Raw genomic sequence first — 15,572 nt, forward strand, 5'->3', positions numbered from 1 at the left:
AAACATAACTTAAACCATGAACTGTATTTAATAGCAAAATTATAAAAATATGCTTTCATCAATTGTAACAAATACACAAAATGAATATAAGTTGTGATTAGTAGGGCAGTATATGGGAAACCTCTATTTTATGCGTGATTTTTCTGGTAACCCACAATTTCTCTAATAAATCAATAAACAAATCTGTTAAATTTTCTGGACAAAAATAGTCATAAGGAAAGACAAGTGACATGGAATATACATAACGATCTTGAAAATGAATACCAAAGATGGAGGACTCACACTGCCTTGTTTAAAACATATTACAAAGCTGCAGCAATCACAGCAGTGTATTCCTCACATAAGGACAGATATATAGACCAATGGAATTGAAAGGAGTGGTTAGAAACAGACAAGGCCTCCAAGTCCACTCAATGGGAAAAATAGTCTCTTCAACAATTGGTGCTGTGAAAATTGGATACCCATGTGCAAAAGAATTAATGAGGACCCATATGTCACAAAATGTATTAAAACTAGCCAAAATGTACCAATGACCTAAATACAAGAACCAAGATAATGAAACTCCTAGAAGAAAACATATGGAAGCATCTTTAAGCCCATGTGGTAGGCAATGGTTTCCTAGACTTCTCACTGAAAGCAGAAGCAACAAATTAAAAAAATAATTTTGAACCTCTTCAAAATTAAAAATTTCTGTGCATCAAAGGTCCTTGTCATGAAAGTGAAAAGAGAACCAACACAATAGGAGAAAATATTTGGAAATCACATGTAAAAAATGGTTTATTTTTTCTTTTGCAGTTATTTTTGTCTTTTTTGTTTCTGCTTGTTTTATGTTTTTAAATGCAATTTTATTGAGATATAATCACTGTTCTAGTTTGCTAATGCTGCTGGAATGCAAAACACCAGAGATGGATTGGCTTTTATAAAAGGGGGTTTATATTTGATTATGCAGTTAGTCTTAAGGCCATAAAGTGTCCAAGGTAACACATCAGCAATTGGAGGATGGCCAATAATGTCCAGAAAACCTCTGTTACCTGGGAAGGCACATGGCTGGTGTTTGCTCCAAAGTTCTGGTTTCAAAATGGCTTTCTCCCAGGGTGGTCCTCTCTAGGCTGAAGCTCCTCAAAAGTGTCACTCTTAGTTGCTCTTGGGATGTTTGTCCTCTCTTAGCTTCTCCAGAGCAAGAGTCTGCTTTCAACAGCCATCTTCAAACTGTCTCTCATCTGCAGCTCCTGTGCTTTCTTCAAAGTGTCCCTCTTGGCTGTAGCTCCTCTTCAAAATGTCACTCTCAGCTGCACTGAGTTCCTTCTCTTTGTTAGCTTATTTATATGGCTCCAGTTATTTAATTTAGACCCACCCTGAGTGGGTGGGGTAACACCTCCATGGAAATTATCTAATCAGAGTCATACCCACAGTTGGGTGGGGTGCATCTCCATGGAAACACTCAAAGAATTGCAGCCTAATCAACACTGATACATCTGTCCACACAAGATTACATCAAAGATAATGGCATTTTGGGGGACATAATACATTCAAACCAGCAAAATCATGTAACATACAATCACTCAAAGTATACAATTGGTTGTTCACAGTATCATCAGATAGTTGTGCTTTCATTTCCACAATCAAATATTGAACATTTTCACTACTCCAAAAAGTAAAATAAAAATTAGAATAATAAATAAATCCAAAACATCCCATTCCCTCATCCCTCCATTGTTCATTTACTTTTTTAATGCAGTTATTGAGATATATACACACATGGTACAGTTATCCACAGTGTAAATCAGTTATTCACAGCACCATCATATAGTTGTGCATTCATCAGCAGAATCAATTTTTGAATCTTTACCTTACTCCAAAATAAAAAAAGTAAAAAAGAACCCCTAACTCTTTCCATCCCCTCCATATCACCCTATTCTTCATGTAATTTTTGTCCCCATTTTTCCACTCATTATCCATACACTGGATTTCACACACAGTCACACTATGCAATCTTCATAGATACGCAATCATCTACAAGAATCAGTGTCACAGGGTTTCAGTTTCACAGCTTCAGTATTTCCATCTAGCCATTCTAACACACTAAAGACTAAAAGGTGATATCTATATCACACAGATACCAAAAGTTCCAGAGACTGATGAGGTTTTACACAAGCTCACCCTCCAGAGTGACCTCTTGACTCCATTTGAAATCTCTCAGCCACTGGAACCTTATTTTATTCCATCTCTCCTCCACCTTTTGGTCAGAAAGATCTTCTCAACCCCACTGTGCTGAGTCCAGGCTCATATCCAGGAGCCATTTCCAGCATTTCCAGGGGGATTCACACCCCTGGGAGTCATGTCCCATGTAGGGGGGAGGGCAGGGAGTTCACCTTTTGAGTGGGCTTAGTGAGAGAGGGGGCCATATCTGAGCAACAAAGAGGCTCTCTGGATGGAGCTCCCAGGCACAATTATAAGTGGGCTTAGCCTCTCCCTTGCAGCAACTAGCCTCACAGGAGAAAGCCCCCTGATCGAGGGCTTGGCTCACCAAATTGGCAGTCCTCAATGTTTGTGGGGAAAATAAGCAATAGCCCAGGTGGGGAAATCCAGCACTTCCACATTTATCCCCAGCTCCTTGGGTGGGGGGCACAGATAGGCTTATACTGTGCCCATATCACTCTGGGATGTATCTGGATTTCACCCCAGCCTGTACAAAATCACCAAATCCCACTTCCCATGCACCTTTGTGTTCAAACAAACTGATTGTACAAGTTAAATTATCTAGTGTGCTACCAAAAATATAGAACTTGCACCAGATAAACATCTTACTCCTTGATTGCACACATAAGTTGTAGCTTTAAAGCTCAGTCAGTATTTTCCTTTACCCTTGGGCCTGATTTGCCTGAGTCCTAACCATATCCTCTTCATTCATATCTCTAACTAAAGTCTGAATTCTTTTTCAGCTCTTTCAACAGTTGCTATATGGGATAATACTGACATTCATAGCTAACAAATTCTATTTCAGAGTGTCCTGTGTCACACAGATACCAAAAGTTCCAGAGACTGACCAGGTTATACACAAGGAGCTCAGCATCTCAGGATTAGGGATAACCATTACAACTCAGATGTGACTGCTGTAAGAGGTCACAATCCAGGGACCATTACAATAAGAATTCCCTGATAAGCTGTGCTCTAAGATTCAGTTCTCAGAGTTTATACATCATAGTTAGTCCACATTAGTGAGGCATTATAATGTTTATCCCCTTGCTTCTGGTGTGCTTCACTCAAAATGTTGTACACAAGATCCATTCACCTAGTTATGTGTTTCAAACCTTCATTTCTTCTTGTAGCCACCCAATATTCTATTGTATGCATACACCACAGTTCACCATTTTGTTCATGAATGTACTATTAGGCCACCTCCATCTACTGCAAATAGTGAATTCTGCCACTATATACACTGTTGCATAAATGTCCATTCATGTCCCTACTCTCTGATCTTCCAAGTGTATACCCCACACTGAGGTTGCAGGATTTTGAAACCCTCACATACCTAGCTAGCTTCTCGTTGGGCCACCATACTGTCTTCCAGATACCCTACACCATTCTTCTTCCCCACCAAGGATGAATACATGCATCTCTCTATCAAAGTTCTCTCCAGCACTTGTCCCCCTCTGTTTACTTAATTCCCTGCAATTTTATAGGGATAGATCCAAATACTGTACAATCATCCACAGTGTATAATCAAATGTTTACAGTATCATCAAATGGTTGTGCACTCATCATCACAATTGGCACTTACATATGTTCATTACTCAACAAAAAAGAATTGAAGCAAAATAATAATAAAAAGGATAAAAGGAAAACTAAAAATAAAATAAAATACAGCAATAAGGTCAGTAATATAAAGGATAAAAGAAAAAGTAAAAATAAGCTAAATACAGCCACAAAGAAAGAGGAAGAGCTGATAAAAGTGAAAAGACCAAAGAAAAAGAAAGAAAAATGGCAACTAAAAAGCCACAAAAGAAAATGTTAAAATAAAATAAAATACCATAAAAAGTTAAACAACATTAATGCCAAGAATTCCATACCACCCCCTTTTAACACCTTGCATATTTGACATTCATTTGTTCTCCCTCATGCTAAAATATATTTGCACATTTTATCAGAGTAATTGACCACTCTAGGCTTCATTAAGCCACACAGTCCCAGTATTTATCTTCTGTCTTTCCTTCTGGTGTTCTACATGCCCCTCAACTTCCTCTTTCAACCATAGTCACAGTCAGCTTTGTTCAGTGTACTTACATCTGTGAGCTACCATCTCCCTGTCTTTTCCTTTCTGTCTGTAGTCCTCTCTTTAGTATTTCCTATCAAGCAGGTATCTTGTTCATAAACTCTCTCATTGTCTGTTTGTCTGAGAATATTTAAAGCTCTCCTTCATATTTAAAGGACAGTTTTGCCAGATATAAAATTATTGTTTGGTGGTTTTTCTCTTTCAATATCTTAAATATATCATACCACTCCCTTCTTGCCTCCATGCTTTCTACTGAGAAATCTGCACATATTCTTATAGATCTTACCTTGTATATGATGGATCACTTTTCTCTTGCTTTTCCAGAATTCTCTCTTTGTCTTTGACATTTGATAATCTGATTCTTATGTGTCTTGGCATAAGTCTATTCAGATCTATTCTGTTTGGAGTTTGCTGTGCTTCTAGGATCTGTAATTTTATGTCTTTCATAAGGGATGGGAAATCTTCAGTGACTATTTCCTCCATTATTGCCTTTGACCCTTTTCCCTTCTCTACCCCTTCTGGGACACACATGACATGTACATTCATGTGCTTCATGCTGTCACTCAATTTGCTGGGACATCACTCATATCTCTCCATCTGTTCTTTTGTGTCTAGGGTTTCAGATGTTCTGTTCTCCAGTTCATGAATCTTTTCTTCTGCCTCTTGAAATCTGCTGCTGTATGTCTCTATTGTGTCCTTCATCTCTTGTGTTGTGATTTTCACTCCTGTAAGTTCTGCCAATTATTTTTTCAAACTTTTGATATCTTCCTTTTGTTTGCCCAATGTCTTCTTTATATCCTTCATCTCTTTTGCCACATCTTCCCTCAACTCATTCAATTGATTTTTTGGACCGATTTTTAAATTGATTTTGGAGATTTGTTTCATTAATAATTTGTTTCAATTCCTGTATCTTAGTTGAAGTGTAAGTTTGTTCCTTTGACTGGGCCATACCTTCATTTTTCCTAATGTGTTTTTTTTCTCCTAGGCATCTGATTTCCTTGAATGCCCCAATCAGATGTTCCCAGATCAGAGGAGCTTAGGTCTCAGGAGGATGCTGTGTATTCAGAATTAGGTTTCCCTCATGGTGAGTCCTAGAAGATTGACTGACTTTCCTGTGAGGCCTCTAGACTCTGTGCTTTCCCTGTCAATCCCAGCAGGTGTTGCTTGTCAGCCCCAGCTCACCACCAGTGTAAAGAATTGCAGTCCCTTTAATTCACAATGGACCCTGACCTGGTGAGTGGCAGTGAGTGTCATAAGCCAAGCTTACATTATTTCCAGTTTGTTTTTCCCCAGGCCCTGGGGTCTGAATTCTCTGAGGGAGCTCAGTCACTAGAGCTGACCCCAGCCCCCTATTCTTAGGGACGATATGCCCCCAAGGGGGTTATCTTCTCCATTTGAATTCTTCCTTTTACTTTCTGACTCTGTTAATTTCACACTTATCTGGGTCAGTAGGGAATTGAGGATGCTTGAGGCTCTCTTTAATGGGCTGCTTAGAATGAGAGAAAAAAATGGGAAAAGTGCAAAAGCCCCATTCCAGGGCCAGTCCCCAGGCCCTCATAGTCATCTTCCAGTATTCTAAGAAGTCTCTGTCTTTATTTATTTATGTATTTTTTTTCCTGTTAGCCCTGCTTCTTCCCTGCTGGAAGGAATCTGCTTCCCTTCCTCTTTGTACTTGTAGCTTGTATTCAGTAGTTCAAATATGTTAATTAAAACTACAATTGGAGCTTGGTTTAGTTACTTTCCCTGTAATGTGTTTCTTTTTTTCACATGGCAGTGTTTCAGCTCAGCCTGCCCTGTCTGAGGGGGGAGGGGCTTCAGCTCCAGGTTTGCAGAGCTTTACTTATTCTGTGCTACAAGCTCAGACACTTCACCCATTCCAGGTTGGTGTATGATGTCTTTCCATTCATGGATGCCTCCCAACAGTTATTCCAGATTATTTACTAGTTGCTCCTGGTGGTTTACTCATTGCTCTAGAGGACTAACTAAATTCCACACCTCTCTATGCTGCCATCATGTTCCACCCCTCCCAATCTGTGTTTAATATCAAGATTATATAAAAAGTCCTTCAACTCAACAACAAAAAGACAAACAACCCAATTAAAAAATGGGAAAAAGACTTGAATAGGTAGTTTTCCAAAATGAAATAAAAATGGCTAAAAAGCACATGAATAGATGCACAGCGTCACTAGCTACTAGGGAAGTGCAAATCAAAACCACAATGAGATATCATTTCACACCTACTGGAATGGCCACTATTAAACAAACAGAAAACTACAAGTGTTAGAGAGGATACAGAGAAATAATAACACTTATTCACTGCTGGTGGAAATGTATAATGGTCCAGCCACAGAGGAAAACAGTTTGGCAGTTCCTCAGGAAGCCAAAAATTGAACTGCCATAGGATCTGGCCATCCCACTTCTAGGTATATACCTAGAAGAAAGGAAAGTAGGGACTTGAATGGACATTTGGACATCATTGTTCATAGTGGAATTATTCACAATTGCCAAAAGACAGAAGCAAACCAAATACTCATCAAACAGTAAATTGATAAACAAAATGTAGTATATACTTAAGATAGAATATTATTCAGCTGTAACAAGGGATAAAGTCCTGATGCATGTGACAACATGGATGAACATTGAGGACATAATGCTAAGTGAAAGAAGTCAGACACAAAAGGACAAATATTGTATCATCTCATTATCATGAACTAATTGTAATAAGCAAGCTCTTAGAATTAGAATCTAGAAAATAGATTACCAGTGGATAGAATGAAGAGCTTGTGCTTAATTTGTGCAGAATTTCTGTTTAGGTTGATTGTAAATGTCTGGAAATGGATAGTGGTGATGGTAGCTTATTACCAGGAGTATAATTAGTAGTGCTGACACTTTACTAAAAAGAAAGTTAGAAGATAAGACATGAGATTTCATAATAGAATGAACCTTATTATGGACAATGGACTGTGGTTAATAGTACAAATATGAGAATGCTCTTTTATGAATTACAACAAATGTATGAAACTATTACAAGTTGTTAATAATAAGGTGGTAAGGGGGAAATACACCTAATGTAAACTACGGACTATAATTTACAGTAACATTTTAATATTCTTTCATCAATAATAACAAAGGTATCACACATATGTGAAGTGTCAATATTAAGGGGTATATGGGAACACTGAATTTTATACATGAGTTTTCAGTAAATTTACTTCTCTAATTAAAGAAAACAATAATTTTTAAAAATCCTTATACTAAGTGAAAGAAACCAGACACAGAGTACTACATATTGTGTGATTCCATTTATATAAAATGCAAAAAGAAATATATTTATAGAGACAGAATTAGATTAGTGGATACATAGGGGTGGGAATGAATAGAGGAATTAAGAGGTGACTGCTAATGGATATAGAGCTTTTTTTGTAGTAATGTAAATTTTCTAAAATTGACTGTGGTGATGTATGCACAACTCTATGATTATACTAAAACCATTGATTAATGCCCCCTTGAGGGACTGGGGAAAATTGGAAATATTAATCTTCCCAACCTGGGGAATTCCTGATATTCTCACAAGCATTAGGGACTACCAATTTAATAGGCCAAGCCCTCATTTTGTGGTTTGCCCTTATGAAATTTACTCCTGCAAAGGAGAAGCTAAGCTTACTTATAATTATGCCTAAGAGTCAACCTCAGAGAATCTCCTTTGCTGCTCAGATGTGGCCTCTCTCTCTAAGCCAACTCTTCAGGTAAACACACTGCACCCTCCCTACATGGGACAGGAATACCAGGGGTGAAACTCTCCCTGGAAAGGAGGAACATGTCTCCCAGAGATAAGCCTGCCTGGCTATGGCATTTTGGGATTGAGAAAGTTTTCTTGGACCAAAAGGTGGAAGAGAAATGAAACAAAGTGTCAGTAGCTGAGAGATTTCAAATAGAATCAAGTGGTCAATTTAGAGGTTATTCTTATACATTATATAGATAACCCTTTTTAGTTTTTAGTGTTTTAGAACAGCGAGAAGGAATACTTGAAACTGTTGAGCTCTAATCCAGTAGCCTTGATTCTTGAAGATGACTGTATAACTATACAACTTTAATGGTGTGACTGCATAATTGTGAAAGCCTTGTGACTGACAGTCCCTTTTCCCAGTGTATGGACAGATGAGTAAGAAAATAAAGAAAATAAATAAATAAATAATGGGGGTTAAGAGGTATGGGATGTTTTGGGTGTTCTTTTTTATTTTTATTTTTATTCTTATTTATATTTTGGAACAATGAAAATGTTTAAAAATTGATGGTATTGAATGCACAACTATATGATGATACCATGAACACTTCGGATGATTACCTAGATGTGAATATATCTAAATAAAATTGCAATAAAATTGCTTTTTGGATCAAGAAGGGGAAAAGAAAGGTAAAAAAGATAAGATTTCTATGGCTAAGAGAATTCAAATAGCATTGAGTAGCTGTCATGGAGGTTACTCCTAGGCAAGCTTCAGATAGATATGACAAACGGCCACAATATGATAAGCCCAAGTCAATAGTAATCCCCAAAAGCCTAAAGAATACCCAGATCCCTATCTGAGACTCCACAAAAGTTTCACTCACGAATTTTATTCTTCAGAAACTTAAATCCTCCAGAGAACTCTTATGCCAGCTAAGTCCCTAAACCCAGATGCAATATATCTTCAAGAATATCAACCAGATGTGTCCCTTTTTCCCATAATGTTGACACCACTTTTCAACATGAACAAGTTAGGGTGGTCACTGCCTAGACATCCTTGAAGATTGGGAAAGTGATTAAACTAGAGGAAGAGGTAACAGCAGACAAGATGGAATTCAACAAAAGATTATGAATATTGAATCTTTATATAATTTTCTTTTTCTTAGTTTCTAGGCTATTAGAATAGGTAGAAGGAAAGTATTGAAATGGTGGAACTGAGACCATAACATTATTTGAAATTTGCACTATATTTACTTGTTAAATTGTAATTTGAAAGTTATCACTTTAGGTATATATGTTATATTTCACAATAAGCAAATAACTGAGACTATGGTCCTGTAAGTCACAACATTTTTGGAAATTTCCTATACAACTACTTGTTAAATCACACTTTGAAAGTTATTACCTTTTTGCATATATGTCTTATTTCACAATAAGGAAATAACTGAAAACTGTGGAACTGTAACCTATAACATTCATTGAAATTTGTTCTCCAAATACCTGTTAAATTGCACTTGGAGAGTTATCACTTTTATGTATATAAGTTATATTCCAAAATAAAAATATTGTTTAAAAATTGCATTAAAAAGCCATTGATTGTATATTTTGAATGGATTGTGTGGTGGTCCAGTTTGCTAATGCTGCCATTATGCAAAATACCAGAAATGGATTGGCTTTTATAAAGGGGATTTATTAAGATAGAAATTTACAGTCCTATGGCCATAAAAGTGTCCAAACTAAGGCATCAACAAGAGGATACCTTCAATGAAGAATGGCTGTTGGTGTGTGGATCATCTCTGTCAGCTGGGAAGGCACACAGCTGGCATCTGCTGGTCCTTTGCTCCTGGGTTGTATTTCAAAAAACGGCTTTTTCCAAAATGTTTCTGACCTTCTGCCTCTCTTAGCTTTTCTCAATTCTTTGCTTGGTTCTTCTGGGCCATATCTCTCTAAGCATCTGGGAGTCCTCTCTTAGATTCTCCAGGGCAAACTCTCGGCTTCATCTCTTAGCTTAGCATCTCCAAGGAGCATTCTGTCTGCATCTGCAAGAATACCAAAGCATCAGCATCTTTTTTGGGTCCTGTTCTATCTTAAGTACTCCAGTGAATCAATGAAGACCAACCCAGAATGGGTGGGGCCACACTTCCAAAAATAATCTAATCAAAAGTTCTCACCCACCATTGAGTGAGTCATGTCTCCCAGAAAAAATCAAAAGTTTCCACCCTTATCAAAAGACTAATAAATCTGCCCCTGTAAAGACTGCATTAAAGAGCATGGTTTTTGTGGGGGACATAATAGATTCAAACTGGCACATTCCACCCTCTGGACCCCAAAAAGACATGTTCTTCCCATATGCAAACTGCATTCATTCCATCACAATATCACAAAAACTTAAATCATTTCAGTAACAATAGATAAATACAAGATCTTATCAAAATCATTTACAGGTGTGGTCTGTCCTAAGGCAAAATTCCCCTATGGCTGTGAAATTTAGAACAAGTTATCTGCTTCCAATATACAAAGAGGGACAGTCAAAGGATTTGCATTCCCATTGCCATAGGGAAAAATTGAAAGGCAAACAGGGTTCACAGGACAAAAACTATTCCTAAAACTTTCAGGGCAAACTTCATTAGATTTCAAAATCTGAGAGTCATTTATTGAATGACATTTTATGCCTGGTTTTGAGAGAGCAGAAGTCCAACTCTTTCCAAGGGCTTTTGCAGCAGCCCTTTTCTCTCCAAATGCTGGGGTTAGTGCTCCAACATAATAGTATCCTATGTGGGGCTGTAGCCATTGTGGTTTCAATTTATGGAAGTCCAGAATTTTCCAGACAATCATTTTACGGTTTCTTTTTTCCAAATATTTCAGTTCTCTGCTTATCTCTTTCCTCTCACATTTTCCTCTAAGTTGCAAGAAGTCAGGCTGCATTTTCCATATTTAGTTTGGAGATTTCTTCAGCTAAGTATCCCAGCTCATTGCTTTCAAATTCTGCCTTCCATCCAACACCAGGATTCAATTTTGCCAAAATCTCCACCACTTTATAACAAGGATTGCCTTTCTTCCATTTTGCAATGACACATTCATCATTTCTGTCTAAGGCCTTATCAGTAGTATCTTTAGAGCCCATATTTCTATCAACAGTCTCTTCAAAGCAATCTAGGCCTTTTCTATCAAGCTCCTTACAATTCTTCCAGAATCTTCCACTTACCTATTTAAAAAGCCATTCCAACATGCTTGGTATTTGCAAACTTAGCAGACCCCCACTTCTCTGGTACCAAAATCTCTTCCAATTTTCTAATGCTGCTGTTATGCATAATACCAGAAATGGATTGGCTTTCATAAAGGGGATTAATTAAGTTATGAATTTAAAGTCCTACAGACATAAAAGTGTCCAAACTAAGGCATCAACAGGAGGCTACCTTCACTGAAGAATGACCAATGACATCTGGAACACCCCTGTCAGCTGGGAAGGCATGTGGCTGGCATCTGCTGGTCCTTTGCTCTTGGGCTGTATTTCAAAATGGCTTTATCCAAAATGCCTCAGGACATCTGTCTTGGCTCCTCCCTCTCTACTTCTCTTGAGGTGTTTTGCCCTCTCTGGTCTCTGTTGAGCTCCCTTTAAAGGACTCCAATGTTCTCATTAAAACCCACCCTGAATGGGCAGAGTCTACACCTTCATGGAAATAGTTCAATCAGAAGTTCCACCCTAATCAACAGATGATCAGTTTGCCTCAACAAGATTGCATTAAATAGGACTTTTCTGGTGGTGGGGGCATAATATATCCAAACTGGCACATATGGTATGTGAATATATCTCAATATAATGACTGTAATAAACTTAAAATAAGAAGGGCAAAGGACTTGAATACACATTTCTCCAAAGAAAATATACAAATGGCTAATAATCACATGAAAAGATGCCTAACATTATATTCCTTATGGGTCTTGCAAATCAAAAACACAAGATACCATCTTACATACAATAGAATTCCTATTGTTTAAGAAGTGGAAACAATAAAAAATCAAACAGAAAATAACATGTGTTACTGAATATGCAGAGCAATTAAAACCCTAACACATTGTTGGTGGGAGTGTAAAACACTGAAGCTTGAAACCAGTTTGGCAGTACCTCAAGAGTTAAATCTAGAACTACCATATGAACCAGTAATCTCACTTCTAGGTGTATACCCAAAATAATTTAAACAGGCATTTGAACAGATATTTGCACATCAATGATCATAGCATCATTATTCACAATAGCAAAAAGGTGAAAGCAACCCAACTTCTATCAGTATAGAAGAGGATAAAGAAAATGTACCATATACATATAGTGTAATATTATTCAGCCATAGAAGGAAATGAATTTCTGATACATGCTATGAGTTGAATGAATCCTGAAGACATCCTTTTGAGCAAAATAAGTACTAAGTCAGATAGAAAAGGACAAATATTGTATGAATCAACTTGTATGGAGTAACTGTAATATGAACATTAATAGAGACAGAAAGTAGAGTATAGGTTGCCAGGGTGGGAGTGGTAGGGTAGCTGAAATGGGGAGTTAATGCATATTGGGTGCAGGGTTTGCACTGGGGATTTGTGATGTAAAATTTTGTTAGGTATGGTGGTAAGGCTACCACAATATTTTGAATGGGATTAATATTGCTGAATTGTATTCATGGGAGTGGTGACTTGGGAAATTTTATGTTGAATATGTTTTTCCAAAATTAAGATAATGTCGAGAGAGTAAAGAGACAATTAGTATTAAGGGCATTACATGGCCCTGGACTATATCTAGTATTGGTAGAGAAAACTTCCCAAAGGGCATTATTGGGACAATTGAAAAAATGGAATATAGACTGTATTATTTATATCATTGTTAAAATTATTGAACTTGATAACTCTTCTTAATGTGGTTAAATTAGTGGATATCATTCTTATTAGTAAATATACATGAAACTACCAATCATTCAAGGAACATGATATATGGACCCCATTCTAACATGTTTAGGAAATAAACATGATATAGATAGATGATAGATAGATAAGTAGATAGATAGATACATAGATACATAGATATAGATAAATAGATAAAGAAAAATGGTATAAAATGAGGTAAAATGTTAAAACTGGTAAATCTGGGTATTTGAGTAGGGGATATATTTCTGTGTTGATTTTGTATTATTTTTACAATTGTTCTGTAACTTTGAAATTATTTCAAAATAATTTTTAAGCATTTCAATTACCAACTCATTGAGTAGTAATGGGAGCTCTCTTATTCCTTTCTCTTGTCTTTCTTTCCTTTCCTTTTCCTACCCTTCACTTTCCTTTCTTTTTTCCCTTAACAATTCAGCCCTAAACCAATAAGTGGGGAATAGGAAGATAGGCATATATGCCAGAGGTATAGTTTGTCGGAAAGGGGTTGTGGTGATCAAGTGCTATGGGTCAGTCCCTGAGTGGTATTAAGGAGAATATTGGTACTGAATAAGAAGACCAAGTGGGGTGAAGAGGGCATCCATGCCAGGGATGGGGGAGCCTACATGTGGTGTCAGTGACTAAGCAGGTCAAGGAAGGTGTCCCTGAAGAGGAGTAATCCATTTTGAGCTGCTGGAACCAGAAGGGGCTAGGGAGAGCATCCATACATGGGGCTGGCACAGTGTGTGATATAAACAAGCCAGAGCTTGATGAGAAGGAAGTTTATGTGAGGGTGTGGCCTAGTATGGGTTACTGGAACCCACAGGAAAAGGAAAGTGTTCATTTTTGTGGGGGTATTTTGACTTGGAACGTCAGAGCCCATGCAAGGAGAAAATGGGGTGCCTGAGTTGAGGAGATAGAACCACAACAGGTGAGGACAGTGTCTGGACAGGGTAGGTGGTGTCAAAAGAAAAGAGAGATTAACTACAGAAGAATTGATTAAATACATAAATATTTTAAGGGTAATGGAAGTCAGAATTCTTATCATTGGAAGAAATATTTGCAAATATGGAAAGTGAGACCCCAACCTATGATGTTGGGTTGGGATTGGAGGTCTCAGTTTGAACTCACTGTTTTCCATTTATATGTAAATTATATTTGAAAATTGTATGTGTATGTATGTGTGAATTCCAGGTATGTAGATGAATGTTTTCCACAGCTCTGAACATTGAAAAGCCCTGAGATCAGCAACATCTAATAGCAGTGAGAACTTCTAGTTCCAAGATCTTGCCTTCAATGTAATATTATCTATTGAATGAATCCAGGGCTTCTTGGAGAACAGATGATTCCATGGATTGAGAAGGGAAGGTAAACAATGAATATTGTGATGGTTAGGTTCATGTGTCAACTTGGCCAGGTGATGGTACCCAGCTGTTTAGTCAAGCAAGCACTGGCCTAACTGTTGCTGCAAGGATGCTTGTGGCTGGTTAATAAACCAACAGGCTGGTTTATTAAATCATCAGTCAGTTGGCTGTAGCTGTGACTGATGATGTCAATGAAGGGCATGTCTTCCACAATGAGAGAATGCAGTCAGCTGGATTTAATCTAATCAGTTGAAGACTTTTAAGCAAGGCAGATAGAAGACCTTCACTTCTTCTTTGGCTGATGAGTGAAGTGTTTCCTGAGGAGTTCATTGAAATTGCCAGTTCATTTCCTGAAGAGTTCATTGAACATGTTCATCAAAGTTGCCAGTTCATTTCCTGAGGCGTTCATTGAACATCTTCATTGGAGTTGCAAATTTGCTGCCTGCCCTGCCTTATGGAATTTAGACTCATGCATACCCACAGTTGCATGACACTCTTTTATAAACCTTATATATATAGATATATCTCATTGATTCTGTTTCCCTAGAGAACCCTAACTAATACAACACCTTGTGCAAGAAAGCAAGGTAGTGCTCAAAGAAAAATGGTCCATGTCAAAAGGGAAAGAAACTAGACTACTGGGCCCTTACTGGCCAAATGGGGAACATTGGAAAATCTAAATAAATAATACTTTTGATGGAATAAAATAGGAAGCCATGAGTACATGCAGACATAAATGAATAAATTGAAAGTTTAATGAAAAGCAGGGTATAAACTGAAAGTTTAATGAAAAGCAGGGTACTTCCCCATAAAAGAAATATTAATTATAATGAGATAAAATGTAATTTTAGAGTGAAACTGTTGGAAAAAATTATCTTAAATGATCAAAGTACAATCATAGGACAAATTTAAATTATCCATCACCTGATAGGATGAAATGAAAAAGAACCAGCATTACTGCTGTAATATTTCTGCCAATGATGCGTAAGAGAATTGAATGATGAAGAAACATCAATAAAACACAAATCAAGGAGCTTTCTACAAAATAATTATAACTGGTTTTTGATCACTGACAAAGTCATTTTATCAGCCATAAAGATGCACCTCTCAGATCTTCCTTCCGGAAGCACAAGGCACAATCAGTGCAGTTAACTGACAGCCTCCAAGATCTGCCTCAGATTTTGAGCTGTGGACATGCACTCCCCAAGAAGTGCCCAGCTAAGGATTAGGCATAAAGGTGGTTAAAGACTAGGATTTTTGACCAGTGAAGGAACACTCTGTGAGCAATCTTTGAAGTGAATCT

Source organism: Choloepus didactylus, chromosome X (assembly GCF_015220235.1).
Source record: "Choloepus didactylus isolate mChoDid1 chromosome X, mChoDid1.pri, whole genome shotgun sequence".
Lineage (NCBI taxonomy): Eukaryota > Metazoa > Chordata > Mammalia > Pilosa > Megalonychidae > Choloepus > Choloepus didactylus.